Source organism: Dermacentor albipictus, chromosome 1 (genome assembly GCF_038994185.2).
Source record: "Dermacentor albipictus isolate Rhodes 1998 colony chromosome 1, USDA_Dalb.pri_finalv2, whole genome shotgun sequence".
Taxonomy (NCBI): domain Eukaryota; kingdom Metazoa; phylum Arthropoda; class Arachnida; order Ixodida; family Ixodidae; genus Dermacentor; species Dermacentor albipictus.
The window spans coordinates 176,076,279-176,090,805 of NC_091821.1; the positions used below are offsets into that span (position 1 = coordinate 176,076,279).

Below are 14,527 nucleotides of genomic sequence, written 5' to 3' on the forward strand. Positions count from 1 at the left end.
ACCGACTATACTGAACCTGACCTTCGCGATTTGCACTTACATCTTGGATAGAACAAAAATCAGAACTTGTCGAAGTGAAAAAAGTAAACTCGAATGGTGGTGGATATGCATGTGGTCCGACCACGCAAACGACCTACACGCATTCTTCTTTTTTTTTTTTTTTGTACATGCTCGTGCACGTGTCTCTTTTTCTCTGCGTGTGTTTCTTCCTTCTTATCTTTATGTTTCTCGTTGCCCCTTCCCCAGTGCAGGGTACCAAATGTTTGTCTTCTGGTTAATATCACTGCCTTTCACATCTCATTTCTCTCTCTTTATGTTTTTCGCTCTCTTATTGACATTTTACCTGACAGCGGTAAGTGTCGTTGAGCAGGGTTCAGAAAAAGCGTTAGCGAGGTATAGAAGGAAGAACCAAGGGTGTCAAATTGGCTGCCTTTCTCTGTTTCTTTTAAAATTTCAGGGTGCCTAATTTGTGAAACGACAGTAGATATTCCCGCAAGCTCTGCCACAACTACGATTCACTAAATGAAGTGTCCATACCACGCTAGTTTTCGGGGCCCACTATGGCGTAATCTGTTGTCGGCCGCAGATCGAAGGCGCAGCAGCTCCCCATTATAGAGATGTACCAAACGACTCGGTGACCACGGTAATCATAATCGCAGTCATCTTTAATCTAGCAAGGCCCTGTCTCCTGTGTCAATGTTGCGCTACCACTCTACTCACCTTCAATCACCACATTGTAATCATTCTCATGCCTCCACGGCCGCAAATGTGCGCAGCGACTGCCAATTAAGGCACCTTCGCCGTAATATTCTGCGGTTCACTAAAAATTCGGTGGGTCGCTCCCACACCCACAGCGTCATCAGCAACTGCGGAGCTCGCAACGATTGATGTGGCACTTAACCGATACAGCAACAGCAGCAAACCCCACTGGGGGCTGTCGTGCGTGGCCACGTGCCAATAGGGAAATAGGTTGAAGCATTCCCTGAAACTTTCTGTCAAGTGCATACGTCTTCCAAACTCACCGGCTACAATTCGTAAATTGCAATATGTGCCGTAACGTAATTAATTACGAAGTTAATTAGTGAATTTTCGTCCAATATTTCAATATGTGTTTCAATTTCTCGTGCTAGTAATCTCCGCCTCTTCGAACAATGCAGCTGAAGGAGCAGAATTATGCCATTTATAACAAGCCACTTTTTTTTCTAATTCCGGGAAAGTAAAGGAAAAAAATTAATCACCCCGGAAATACCCGCCGTGGTAGCGCAGTGGCTATGGTGTTGTGCTGCGGAGCTCGAGGTCGCGGGTTCGATTCTGGCCGCGGCGGACACAATTTGATGGGAGCAAAATGTGAAAATGCTCGTGTACCTAGATTTAAGTGCACATCAAAGAACCCCAGGGTGGTAATCATTAATCTGCAGTGCCCCACTACCGGCTGCTTCATGGTGTTGCGTACTCCAGGGTAGCGTATCGTACTGCTGCCGAGTTGTAGCGGCGCCTGCCTATCGAAGCTCGACCGACGTTACTATTGGGTAGCGTGGCGTTGTCGGCGGGCTGCAGGCATCCGGTAGACCATGGCGACCGGGCAAGGACGAGACGACTTCTAGTGCGAAACTTGCATGGTTTATTCAAAGGTTGGCGAAAGATTATGAGAAGAGAATGAAGTCTGTTAAAAGTACATATCGGAGCCCCTTAAATAGGCTCTCTAAAATCGCAGGAGGGATCTTGGTCCCATCGACGTCACGTGACAAGCACAGAGTCTAGTTTGTGGGTGGGCGTCCCGCCTCCGTAGATACCAAGCATGCAGCAAGGAAAGAGCGTCCCGCCAACCAGATACCAAGCCAGGAAGGTCCGGGAATGTAGACGCTTTTCCTTTCTTCTAGGCGACTTTGGTTCGCGGAAAGGGCGTCTTGTTGCGGAAGGGCGACGGAGCAATTCTCCCAGTTGACGTATTCACGAACGCGCTTCTGCAGGTGGCAGTACGCGGTCCTGGGAATAGTAGACAGCTGATCCCTTCACTTCCGCGCGTTGCCAGTTCGCGGAAGTTCTCCTGTAGAGATTGACAGTTCGAGGAAAGGGTCCCTCTAAAGTCGCACACACACAAAAGGGGCCTGTAAACACTGCGGGGCATCCGCCAGACCAGCATACACTCGAGACAACCAAGGCGAATTAGGAAGTCACATTTCGTTTCGCTGAGGCATAGTGGTCGAGGGTCCATTTTGCACGGGGTGCTAGAAGTCAACCGTAGCAATGGTCAGACCAAGGTTTTGGTCAGTGGCTACTGTGTTGGGCTGCTGAGCACGAGGTCGCGGGATCGAATCCCGGCCACGGCGGCCGCATTTCGATGGGGGCGAAATGCGAAAACACCCGTGTACTTAGATTTAGGTGCACTTTCAAGAACCCCAGGTGGTCAAAATTTCCGGAGTCCTCCACTACGGCGTTCCTCATGATCAGAAAGTGGTTTTGGCACGTAAAACCCCAAATATTAATTAAAGGTTTTGACGCGTAAAACCCCATGATTTATTTAATTTTAGCTGACATATATGTGCATCTTATGCCAAGTGTACCAGTACCAAGGCTGATATGTTATTCCTGTATACTACGGTAAATATTTGTTATTGTTAATATTATTAATTCCGGCTAACTTGCAAATCACCATTTACTTGGTAAGGCCACACCTGCACGGTACGCAGCACATCAAGCTCTCCGCAGCAAAGAGCGAACTACGAAGAGTGAACTAGTGGAGCACTCGAAATATCTAGGCGTATCCTCTTAGAAAAAAATGATAGGGAAAGTCTCTAATTGCAACAGCTACTGCCTCTCACAGATCATTACTAATATTTTAATAGATATTTCATAACGCGAGAAATGCCAAAGAGTTCTGTAACTCAAGTTAGTAATGGCTACTACCGCGTCTTGCATGTTGTCTGTTATGATGTGTTATGGTAGCCTCAGTCTAAAATTAAGAATAACTCTGGCTTCTTTCATTGTGCCCGCCATGTTTGCTTAGTGGCTATGGTGTTGGGCTGCTAAGCACGAGGTCGCGGGATTGAATCCCGGCCACGGCGGACGCATTTCGATAGGAGCTCAATGCGAAAGCACCCGTGTGCTTAGATTTAGGTGCACATTAAAGAACACCAGGTGGTCCAAATTTCGTGAGTGCCCCCCCCCCCCCTACGGCGTGCCTCATGGTCAGATCGTGGTTTTGGCACGTGAAACGCCATGATTTAACTTTTGATCTTTCATTAGGGTTGATTAACAGCTGTGTGGTACATCATGGTGGACCTATGCGTTGATAATAAGTTAATGGAATTTAAGTCCACCATTTGGCTTATTCACCGGTACAGACCGTGCTACAACCATTACGACTAGAAATACGCGTAGTGTCGTCCTTACGGACATGTCGTATAGTTGCCCATTCGTTGTATTCTTTGTTTCCTTTTGTTCCCATCTATGCAGAGCAGTCACCGACAGCACTGTGTTCTTAATAGGACACCGTGACGCAGCATTATTTAGGGTTTATTGAAGGCGATGAAAGGAAACCGTTATCATTGTTTTACATTATTTATTTTCTCTTACTAATATAAGCTTTTAGTATAGAAGCGACCTGATATGGAGAATAAAAACGGCGCTGATACGCAAGGACCCGAAAGACTGTCGGCATATGAAAATTCAGCTGCGTTAGCAAGAGCAACTAAGTTTTTCATTTAGTGACCGAGCCCCATAATAGTTACTTCTTTGACTGGATGGTAACTGTTACTAGCACTAGCTTTATAACTGCAGTTACCGACACGCTAATAGCATATGCGACAAGTATTTACTAACCAATTTATGATAAGTACATATACTATGACGCACTCTATAAGAATGTATAGAGTGGCCGCGGTAGCCCCTAATGTGACCGTTTTCTCACTGTTCCTTTCAAGGCGCACAAAGTACTTCAGAATAACGCAATATAGCCAGTTTAGGGCGTCATAGTACCGACCCAGTGGCAGTTCTACTTAGAGAACGGATGGCAGCGTGAATTCACAAAACCAGTAGCGCCACTGGAGAGCACGCTGTATACCTTCAAGTACAACCACGGCTCGCTCACGACGAATCATTCAATGAATGTAATGCAGCTCTTTTCTGTCGATATCCAAAAAACAATATAACATAAAAGTGCCGCTCTCTTTCATGCTGGGACTCCTACGTAGTGAATAGGCGGTGCAATTCGTTCTGCAAATTATCCTTGCAATGCTAACACAAGACTCGTCTGAATAGCCCATTGGTTCGGTCAGACTAACTTAGGCGCATCCTTACTGTGGTTTCAGCAATGCCCATGTCCGTGGTTTCAGACAAAGAAGTTTCTATTTTAGCTAGTCTTAAGGTAAGAAACGAGAGAAAGGTTTTGAATGCCTTGGGCAACTTGTTTGGGAACAAACCAGCCCTTCGTTCCTTGCTTTCGTTCACCCAAAAAGTTTCTTTACATAGTGCTGCCTATGAAAAGTTTCCTTCAAGTACATCGTAGCAAAGCAAAGCAAACTAAATTGGTTTGAACACTATTCTCCGTAAGATACCGGATTGCCTTGTGAAGTTAGGTACTTAAAAAAAAAATTTGTAGAGCCATTCAAAAAGCAGGCCTAACTTTCTGCCAGCGCATAAAGAGGAAAAGACACTTGTGGAATGCTTGCAGCCTGTACTCACGAGTATTTATATGCAGGTTTATGTGGAGACTTCAAGCCCTTAACTACACTTATAGAGCGAAGCTGTTATGTGGACTATAGAAGCACTCGAACGCGTTATAAGCATGTTTTCTCGGTGTCCTGAGGGAACTGAATGATGCATTGGGTTTAAATTTTGAGGTAATGTTTTAACACGTTTGTGTTGGGGGTTATGTGCAGGTGAAGTTTAAAGTGCGTCGTTTAATGAGGGGCTAAATGGTAGCTTACGCACGGCCGTTCTCTGCCTTTTAAGAGGCGTTATATGTAGCTTTCACAATGTTATCTCGTGGTGAAGTTTAATGTTCCTGAATGGTCTTGCGGAAAATAAGAAATATGCCTTTTCTCCCTGCCGAGAGGCGTTTGTTTGCCCGGTGTCCTGGGAAAACTAAATCTGGCACCTACTTTCAAGTTGCATGAAGATGGGCCGCTTGTTACAGGTGATTAATTTTTATAGCGTGTAGCTTAATTACGTCTTTTCTAGAAGATCACTTAAACAAGAACGTAAGAATCTTAGACGTGCGTTTTACGAACCGCGTACACAGTTTGCCAGGTGTTCTAGGAAAACCAGCGCAGGCATCAAGTTTACATTCGCAGAGAATTGTGGCACTGTTATCGGTTATATGCGGCCAAAGTTAGAATCGTGCGTGTTAATTACAGGCTCTCAATAAAAAATTACTCATACAACGACTCGATAGCAACAGGTTAGCCGAAAATTGGGTTTTGATTCAGTAATATCGGACAAGTTTGCTGCGTTTTTCGCTCAAGTTCTCCTTCCATAATACTACAGACAAAAAAAGAACTACAGCATTTTTCTTATATATTATGGTATGTATTAGGTCGTTTATCACAACGTAAACTCAAGGTAGCGTGATACCAGGAACAAGCGCTTTCAGACGCTTGCATCCGCGCTCATGAAAGCACGCAATGCAACATTTTTGTGGAGATACGTCCCATGTAATGAACTACAGAATATGAGAACGAGGAAACTTTCCTTCACTCCTGTTCCTTACTGTCTTCCTTCCCTTGGCCATATTGGAGGAGAAACGCCAGTACAACAGCGTGTATCTTCTGCTCTAGTTAACCTTCCTGCCTTTCCTGTTTCATTTGCTTATCTATCTCTGAGAACGGGCAGGAAGCGTCTCGCCCCGTTTACGGCTGAGAAAAGGGCACCTGCCCGTAATTGGTACCTTGGGTGGCCATGAAATATAGCAGACTAAAAATTATCTTTCGCCGTAGCAATTTTCCATTTGCTGCTCCCTCTGATGCTATAAATTGCGTGAAAAGTTGAGGCGCGTATATTTAAAGAGCAAGAAAGTGGTACCCGTTCTCGCGGCAGTTATACTATGGCTCAACAAATTTTCGACTGGCTTTTTCTTTACTGTGCTCATTCTGGTCTTCACCGCTGCTCACGAGGATTTATGTGCTTGCCACTGCGCTATGATGGTGGGGTAAAAAAATGTTGAAAAAGAAAGGTATCCGCTTTTCACCGGCATTAAAACTACGCCCATTGTTTTCTCCTCCTTGTACTTGACCCTCAGCTTACTCTCACGCTCTCCGTGCGTCTTCCGTTTCTTTCTGATACGACATTGAGATCGTTGGAGACCACGAGGTTCTTTCCAAGGCTTCATCGCGCTCGTCTTCACACAGGTTGGTTGTCGACGCGCTAGCCCTTGACGGAAGCAGAACCCCGTGTTCACTAAAGGCAAATATTAAGACAACGTGGAATGTTAAAATGCCATTCCAGAAACCTCGAAGCGCTTGTTTCGTGCCAATAAAAGACTTACTTTAAGAGAAAATCGCGTCTCATAGGTCTGCATACCTGTTGGGGAGATTCAAATCTCCCGCCCGGATCGGAGAGTGGTGACGTTGCATACGCCATCACCGCTCTTTACTGCCGTCGGTGAGTAAACTGACGTCCGACAAACGGCGATATGGTTCTTGCGCAAAACGCAAACGCGCGGCCCTGGAAAAGCCGAGCCAGGACAGAGCGTGTAGGGGTTGAGGGACGGACTTCGGGATGAAAGCCAAACTTGGGAGTATTTATTCTCCATTATGTACAGGGAGGTGAGACGTCAGTAACAGTTCTACAGACATTACGGGCCAGCAGCAACTCGGACGCTGCGGCCCGCGGCAAGAAATTCGAGAGAGGTGAATCAGGGAATCAGGGCATATCCCAGAATGCTCAGGTCTCTCTGGAAGGCTTCTTATAAACCCTTCGAGCACTGGAAGTCACGTCATGTTCGACCAATAGGAGAGTCCGCTCCGATGACGCCACTTTCCGCCAATGGCAGGCGCCCGTGCGATGGCGTCATACCCGGCGAAGAGAGTCAGCGCCTGGTCCTCCACTCTTGATCACTTGTTCCCGGTACTGCGCTCTTGCCTCGCAGAATTGCAATCCACTTCCGAGGTGGAGAAGGAGGGGGGGCGCTCATGCTCCATTGTACAAGGGCCCACCTGCTCCCGGTGACTCGGCTCCGCAGCGGTGGCAAATGCCTTCTTCAAAGGCGAAGGGGGACGATTGAGCTCCATTGTCCCAGGGCCCCTTCTAATCCCGGCGGCACACGACCTGGGGGCCGCAAACTTGTTTGCACGTGTCTCCTCTGGAATGCGCTTTCCTGCTTCTGCATTCCTCAATTAGCTGTGCTGCAATCCGATGTGGTCTGGGGAACTCGAATTAATCGCAGGAAACAGCTCCATATCTAACAGCTCGTCCTCGCCCCGGTTGTTCTGAATGACCGGTGAACTCAATTCGCTGGCCATGAGGAACGCTGAAAGAAGCTGCAGGGTACTGGTGTCGAGCCTCGTTTGACAACCCTCGGGATCCTGGGCCCTGGAGAACATACGTCAAACAAACCAAACAACACAGCGCTGCACCACGCGTAAGCGCAGGCTCTTCACCCCTGACTCGCCAGGCTATTACTGAGTCAAAATCAACCTTGATCTTTTAGTTCCCCAATTTTGACAAAACAGTTGTAACCACCCTTCCAAACAGCTATGCATTTCTCCTCGATTGCCGACAAGACCAGACTACTATTGTTGCTGCAAAACAAAAGTTCGTTGACGATGCAAACAACAAACGAAAACAGCCGAACATTACTTAAGTGGCCTAACTACACGAACAGCATGTTTCCAATCTATCGCAGTGGCGTACTTATCGCACGTATTGGTGCCACTGAACAATCTGGTCAACCTCACAAGTACGTAATCACAAGCGCCCTAGCGTTGTGGTCACTAAACAGAACGCGTACTTGCGTTGTAGGCAAACTTTTCATTTACGCTTACTCACGTTTTTTCCCTGAAGGTCCTTCTAGGACACGTGACGTAAACGAACAATTAAACTTGCGGGACTTACACACTCCGCAGAACCCTTAAAATAATGCGTCTTTTAATAACTCGTTCCACGCATACTCACTAAAGAAGTCAGAATACGGCTGCCCTCCACACACTAGCAACCCAGTCATAAAGTCTGCTTCCTTCCGTCCACACAGGACACGCGCTAATGGAACTAAGAACGCTTCTCCGTGCAAATCATGCACTCACTGAAAATCTACGCGCTTAACCTTAGAAAATTCAACACTTAAAAAGAAAGAAGGTTAACTAACACACACGCGCGTTACGATAGGCCTCTCAACGAGAACCTTGACCTTCAGGTTACTCACACACACACACAAAAAAAAAGCCTATCTACTTATTAATGAGCATCTCGCGAGACTACATGTTTACTTAAAACGCATCTTTCAAATCTCGGAGCTTCTCAAACAAATCATAAGCAGAGCTCATACCTTACATATTGAAAGAAATCCTAGTCTCAAATCGCGAAAACTTTCTGATGCTCAAAATAAAATACAAAACAACACGTTTTCCTACTACGGAAGCTCTCTTGGCCTCCCATTCCAAACGCTTACGTCTGACTCATACTTTGAGTCGTACCCGGGGAGCGCGTGGTCTCAAAGCTACTGTGGCTGCCGAGAGACAACAAAAGGGCTGACTCAATATCAGCTCCCCCAAGACGTTACGGTCTCCTGCCAATTTGCGTCCTGGCGCCCCGCTTTCAACACGAACTCGATTGACCGCGTCGCTACTCCCCACCTGGTCTCGTCCTGCCACCTTGCGTTTCTTCGAACTGCACGCTGAGCTATGAAAAGAACTACGGAACGACGAGGAGTTTAACAGGCTCATGCCCTTTGTCCGTGTCCGTGCAGAACATTCTTCGCGGTCCCCCTTTGACCGGTGGCTCGACCATTCTGGATGCGTCAACATCGTCCTTGACGACCGCACCTTTTTCCTCGCGCCCTGCCCTTTTGGGTTTCTGGCCATCTTTGGCGGCACTACATAAGTTACCGTCTTTCGGTCTTTACCGCGCTTCTTTTTACGGCGCTTTCTCTTCGCACTCACTTTCATGTCGCCTTCTCGTGCCTCGTGCTGGCCGGTACATGTTTCGTCGGCCCGGATCGGTCTCTTACCCGCACAGTCTAATTGATTTTCATTTAAATCAACATTCTCTCTGCCTCGACTGGCGGACAGCTCAACCGACTCTGGCACAATGCAGCAGGCTTTACTCGAGTAAGACAACTCGCACTCTTGCGAACTGCCCTCTACTACATTGCCCAGCTCACGCTGTGAATCGGCACACAGCCCGTCGGTATCGATCGCTGTCTCACGCGCACAGTCCGAATGATTAATAACGGAATCATCCCTATCTAGGCTATCTAGACTGGCGGAGAGCCGCACCGATCCCTGAACAATGCAGATGTTCTCTCGTGGACTACGGAGCTCGCCATCCCGAGCACTACTCTCAACTGCATCGTCCAGTTCGCACCGCACTTCTGCACGCAGATCTGGCTCTACATGGGTGCTCGCTTCTGTCGGGTCAGCAGTACCCTTTTCCTCGCTAGCAACCTCGCTAACCTTACCAGCGACGCACACACGCGGTAACTGTGCCAATTTGTTCGCAGCTGGCCTAGCTGTCTCCACAGTCATCTGTTGGCACAGCACCTCGTCGCTCTCACTGCGGCCTTTAACGGCCTCTGTTGCCACTAAGGCATCGTTAGCAGCTAGCCTTTTCCCTTCACTTATCAATTGGCAGCCAATCTCACAGGCACTACTCTTCTCGTCGGCTCTTGGCGAAAATCCGCTCGATGCTGCCTCATTCTTTCTCTCTGTACTACCTACAGAATTCTCAGCAAGCCGTTGTCTCTGTGCCAATAACTGATCACAATACTGTATGTCTTTGATCAGTGCTGCCTTCTCTCTCTCATATTTTTGCTCACGCTCAAGCTTACGTTCCTGATACTCACGTTTGCGTTCATTCTCACGTTCGTGACGCTGACACCTAAGAGCGAATTCTTGAAGCTCCTGCTTCCGTTCATTTTCGCGTCCTTCATGCTTACTCTTACTCTTAAGTTCACGACGCTCCCGCAAACGTACACGACGCTCTCGTTCCCGTGGTTCCTGTATCACTTCCCAAGCAAGCTCAATGCTTTTGTCATCATTGCCACTATCATTAATCGCCTTTATGATAGCTGGCGTTTTCATCCGTTCGTCCGCCTCAACTCCCAAATCGTCGCACACCAACAAGTCTAACCTCGTCAACCTTCTAAGATCCATGGCAGCTGCCCCGACAGGTGGTTAAAACTGTTTTCCTTAATTAATTTGTGCAAACACACAATGCAACAAACTCCCGATTTCCAGAACTATCAGAATGAACACACAACATTTGAGTCTGGCGAATCATAAGGAAAAAACCACGCGCTCACTTACGGTTGCAGCACCCTGCCATCCGGTTCGTTCGTCCGCTGTTCCCGGTTCCTCCGGACTCCCTGGGTCGAAGGCTCGCTCCTTCTTCGCTACTCCCAGTTTCTTCGGACCTCTTTCGACGAAGGCTCTCTCTTCTTCGCTCTTCCCGGTACCTTAGGATCTCTCTCGACGAAGGTTGATACGTAGCGCTGCCACCAGCTGATGCATTCGGAGGCGATCCTACCGCTGCCTACCAGATGTAGGGGTTGGTGTACGGGACTTCGGGATGAAAAACCCAAACTTGGGAGGGATTTATTCTCCATTATGTACAGGGAGGTGAGACGTCAGTAACAGTTGTACAGACATTACGGGCCAGCAGCAACTCGGACGCTGCGACCCGCGGCAAGAAATTCGAGAGAGGTGAATCAGGGAATCAGGGCATATCCCAGAATGCTCAGGTCTCTCTGGAAGGCTTCTTATAAACGCTTCGAGCACTGGAAGTCACGTCATGTTCGACCAATAGGAGAGTCCGCTCCGATGACGCCACTTTCCGCCAATGGCAGGCGCCCGTGCGATGGCGTCATACCCGGCGAAGAGAGTCAGCGCCTGGTCCTCCACTCTTGATCACTTGTTCCCGGTACTGCGCTCTTGCCTCGCAGAATTGCAATCCACTTCCGAGGTGGAGAAGGAGGGGGGGGCGCTCATGCTCCATTGTACAAGGGCCCACCTGCTCCCGGTGACTCGGCTCCGCAGCGGTGGCAAATGCCTTCTTCAAAGGCGAAGGGGGACGATTGAGCTCCACTGTCCCAGGGCCCCTTCTAATCCCGGCGGCACACGACCTGGGGGCCGCAAACTTGTTTGCACGTGTCTCCTCTGGAATGCGCTTTCCTGCTTCTGCATTCCTCAATTAGCTGTGCTGCAATACGATGTGGTCTGGAGAACTCGAAGTAATCGCAGGAAACAGCTCCATATCTAACAAGCGTTGGATTCGCCGCCGCAACTGCTTTTCGTCAAGTGGCGTGGACCGTTCGGGAATTTCGCGACATCCCATGGACGTAGCATTCCTTGCTGCTTGCGGTTTGTGTGAGTTTCGCGAGTCAGCAAAACCAGCGCGGCACTACGCGATAACGAAACTACTGAAACGCGAGAACGCGAGCGGAGCAGATTCGAGCGAAAACGAAACCTTTCGACCGCAAGTGTCGTTGCCAAGGGTGACGCGAAGGAGTTCTTGTAAAGCGAAGCTTTTTTTTTTTTCGAACCAACCGGTACTTTCCTGACCGTGGCCGCCGCCTGCTGCTGCTGCTGCTGCTTCTGCTGGCTGCTGCTCCTGCGTTATCGCCGAATAGCTCACACTCGGCTGCGAAACGGCGGCGCCATTCACGAGCGTTGGCTCACATGACTTCGCCCGCAGCGGGGGAAAGTAGAGGGGGGAAGGCGCCCTGCGCTTGCGGGTCGTTGCAGCACCACCTAGATAGCGCAAGGCCTTTTCACTCCGATCCATGACGTCATGTTACCTGGTCCGACTGCCATAGAATCTAATGGGGATGCTCACGAGTAGGCAACAGTGATTTTGACGACGCCGCTTTCGTCACGCCAGCCTTGTCAATGGAAATTTCGGGCCACGTAGCGTGACGTCATGGATCGGAGTAAGCAGGTCTTGTGCTATCTAGGAGGCATTGGTCGTTGGCGGCTGGTGGAGAGGGCGAAGGAGCCGCGATGATACGGGAGATAGGCCAACAGAGGAGAGGGCCTCACGTAGCGCATGCGTTGTATCGCCTGGCAACCGCGTGGACGGTCGCATATGCGCCTCCATGGGGAGGTCGGGTACCGCAAAGATGGCTCAGAAAGCCAGCTTGCCGCTTTCGCACCCTATAACGCTAGTTGCGTTCAATGGTGTATTGCATTGCAAAGCTCCTCGATCAGGGCATCCTTGAGACGGATGAGCAGGTGCGCGTGAACACTGAGTATAGATTGCAACAGGACACGTTGGATCTGCTGCTTTTCTTCCCCTTAAAGTCGAACTAAACTCGATAAGTAGCTTTTTCTACTGTCTTATAATGAAATTAAGTTACCTTTTTATTACGAGTGGTTGAGCACTAGTGACAGAATTAAAATCAGGAGTGCCGGCTATAGTACTTCATCCGGCTAGTACTTGAATCTTCCGGATGAGTCTCAAATTGTGTCCTGCATTCATCTGAATATCTCGATTACAAGGCTCTGTTCGCGATAATATTGACGCCGTAGGCTTTCTAGAGCATTAATCTGTCACTTTGGTTTGACTTATTATTTACTTTACTGTCCTTTTAAAGCCTTGAAAGTTATACAGCGAAGGGTGTGGGTTCGGCTCCCATCGGCGGTAAAATGTTTTTTTTTGTCCACATTAATGTGCCTTTAGCTTATCATTTGTGCACTTCAATTAAAAATGTCCAAATAAGTTCTCCTATGCTCTCCTTACTTTCATTATCTGTTGGATTTATATGGTTGTGATGAACAATAATCAAACCCATCGTTGAAAGCGTTGAAAGTGAGCGCTGTATGCATATGTTTGTGTCACGCTTTGTCCCACGCTGCAAATTATTCATCATGAACCAACTAGCACACGACAGTCCATTCTTGTCTTCGTAAGAACAGACGTCAACCGTTCGCGATGCCCCGCATATTATTAGCGAAGGCGACCGGCCAATGGCAGACGGCACTTACGAACGAAAAGCTTTGTGTCCCTGGCCGCACATCTGCCAGCGAACTCAAGGCTGAGTCCGCGACGGCGCCTTGCCCACCAAGACGACGACGCACCGGATACCTATGTCAGGCGTTCTTTTCCATTTACGCCGGACGGCGGCGCGGCAGTTCCTGCGGAGTGCAAACACACCACCACGAGTCGGGCTCCTGTGCGTCATGATGTACACCGCGCCGTAAACTGAGGCCCAGATTGTCCCTCCGGCGGGAGATGATGGGCTCCGACACTGAAGAGTATACCCCCCTTTGCTCGGCACTGTTAGATATGGAGCTGTTTCCTGCGATTACTTCGAGTTCCCCAAACCACTTCGAGTCGCAGCACAGCTAATTGAGGAATGCCGAAGCAGGAAAGCACATTCCAGAGGAGCGGCCGAGCAAACAAGTTTAAGGCAACAAGTTCACGTGCCAACAAGTTCGTGCGCCGCCGGGATTAGCAGGTGGGCCTCGGACAATGGAGCATGAGCAGCCCTCCCCTTCTCCTCGTTAGAAGTGCATTGCCAGTCTGCGAGGCAAGACCGCAGAGAGCCGCCAGGTGTGACACCGCGACACGGGCGCCTACCATTGGCTGAAAGTGGCGTCATCGGAGCGGACTCTACCATTGGTCAAACATGACGTGACTTACAGTGCTCGAAGGGTTTATAAGAAGCATTCCAGACAGACCTGAGCATTCTGGGATATTCCCTGATTCCCTGATTCACCTCTCTCGAACTTCTTGCCGCGGGCCGCAGCGTCCGAGTTGCTGCCGGCCCGTAATGACTGTACGACAGTTACTTGTCGCTCACCTCCTTGTAAATAATGTAGAATAAACCCTCCCAAGTTGTGGTTTTCATCCCGAAGTCCCGTCCTCCAACCCCTACATCTGGTTGGCAGCGGTAGGATCGCCTCCGAATGCATCAGCTGGTGGCAGCGCTACGGATAAACCTTCGTCGAGAGAGATCCTAAGGAACCGGGAAGAGCGAAGAAGAGAGAGCCTTCGTCGAAAGAGGTCCGAAGAAACTGGGAGTAGCGAAGAAGGAGCGAGCCTTCGACCCAGGGAGTCCGGAGGAACCGGCAACAGCGGACGAACGAACCGGATGGCAGGGTGCTGCAACCGTAAGTGAGCGCGTGGTTTTTTTTCCTTATGATTCGCCAGACTCAAAGGTTGTGTGTTCAATTTTGATAGTTCTGGGAATCGGGAGTTTGTTGCATTGTGTGTTTGCACAAATTAATTAAGGAAAACAGTTTTAACCACCTGTCGGGGCAGCTACCATGGATCTTAGAAGGTTGGCGAGGTTAGACTTGTTGTTGGTGTGCGACGATTTGGGAGTTGAGGCGGACGAACGGATGGAAACGCCAGCTATCATAAAGGCGATTAA

General features: G+C 48.9%; 1 protein-coding gene across 5 annotated transcripts in view; it reads left to right on the forward strand.

Annotated features, from left to right (window-relative positions):
* LOC139052546 (cell adhesion molecule Dscam1-like) overlaps nt 1-14,527 on the forward strand; it is a 1,125,159-nt gene that overhangs the window by 620,251 nt on the left and 490,381 nt on the right. The window lies entirely within an intron of this gene.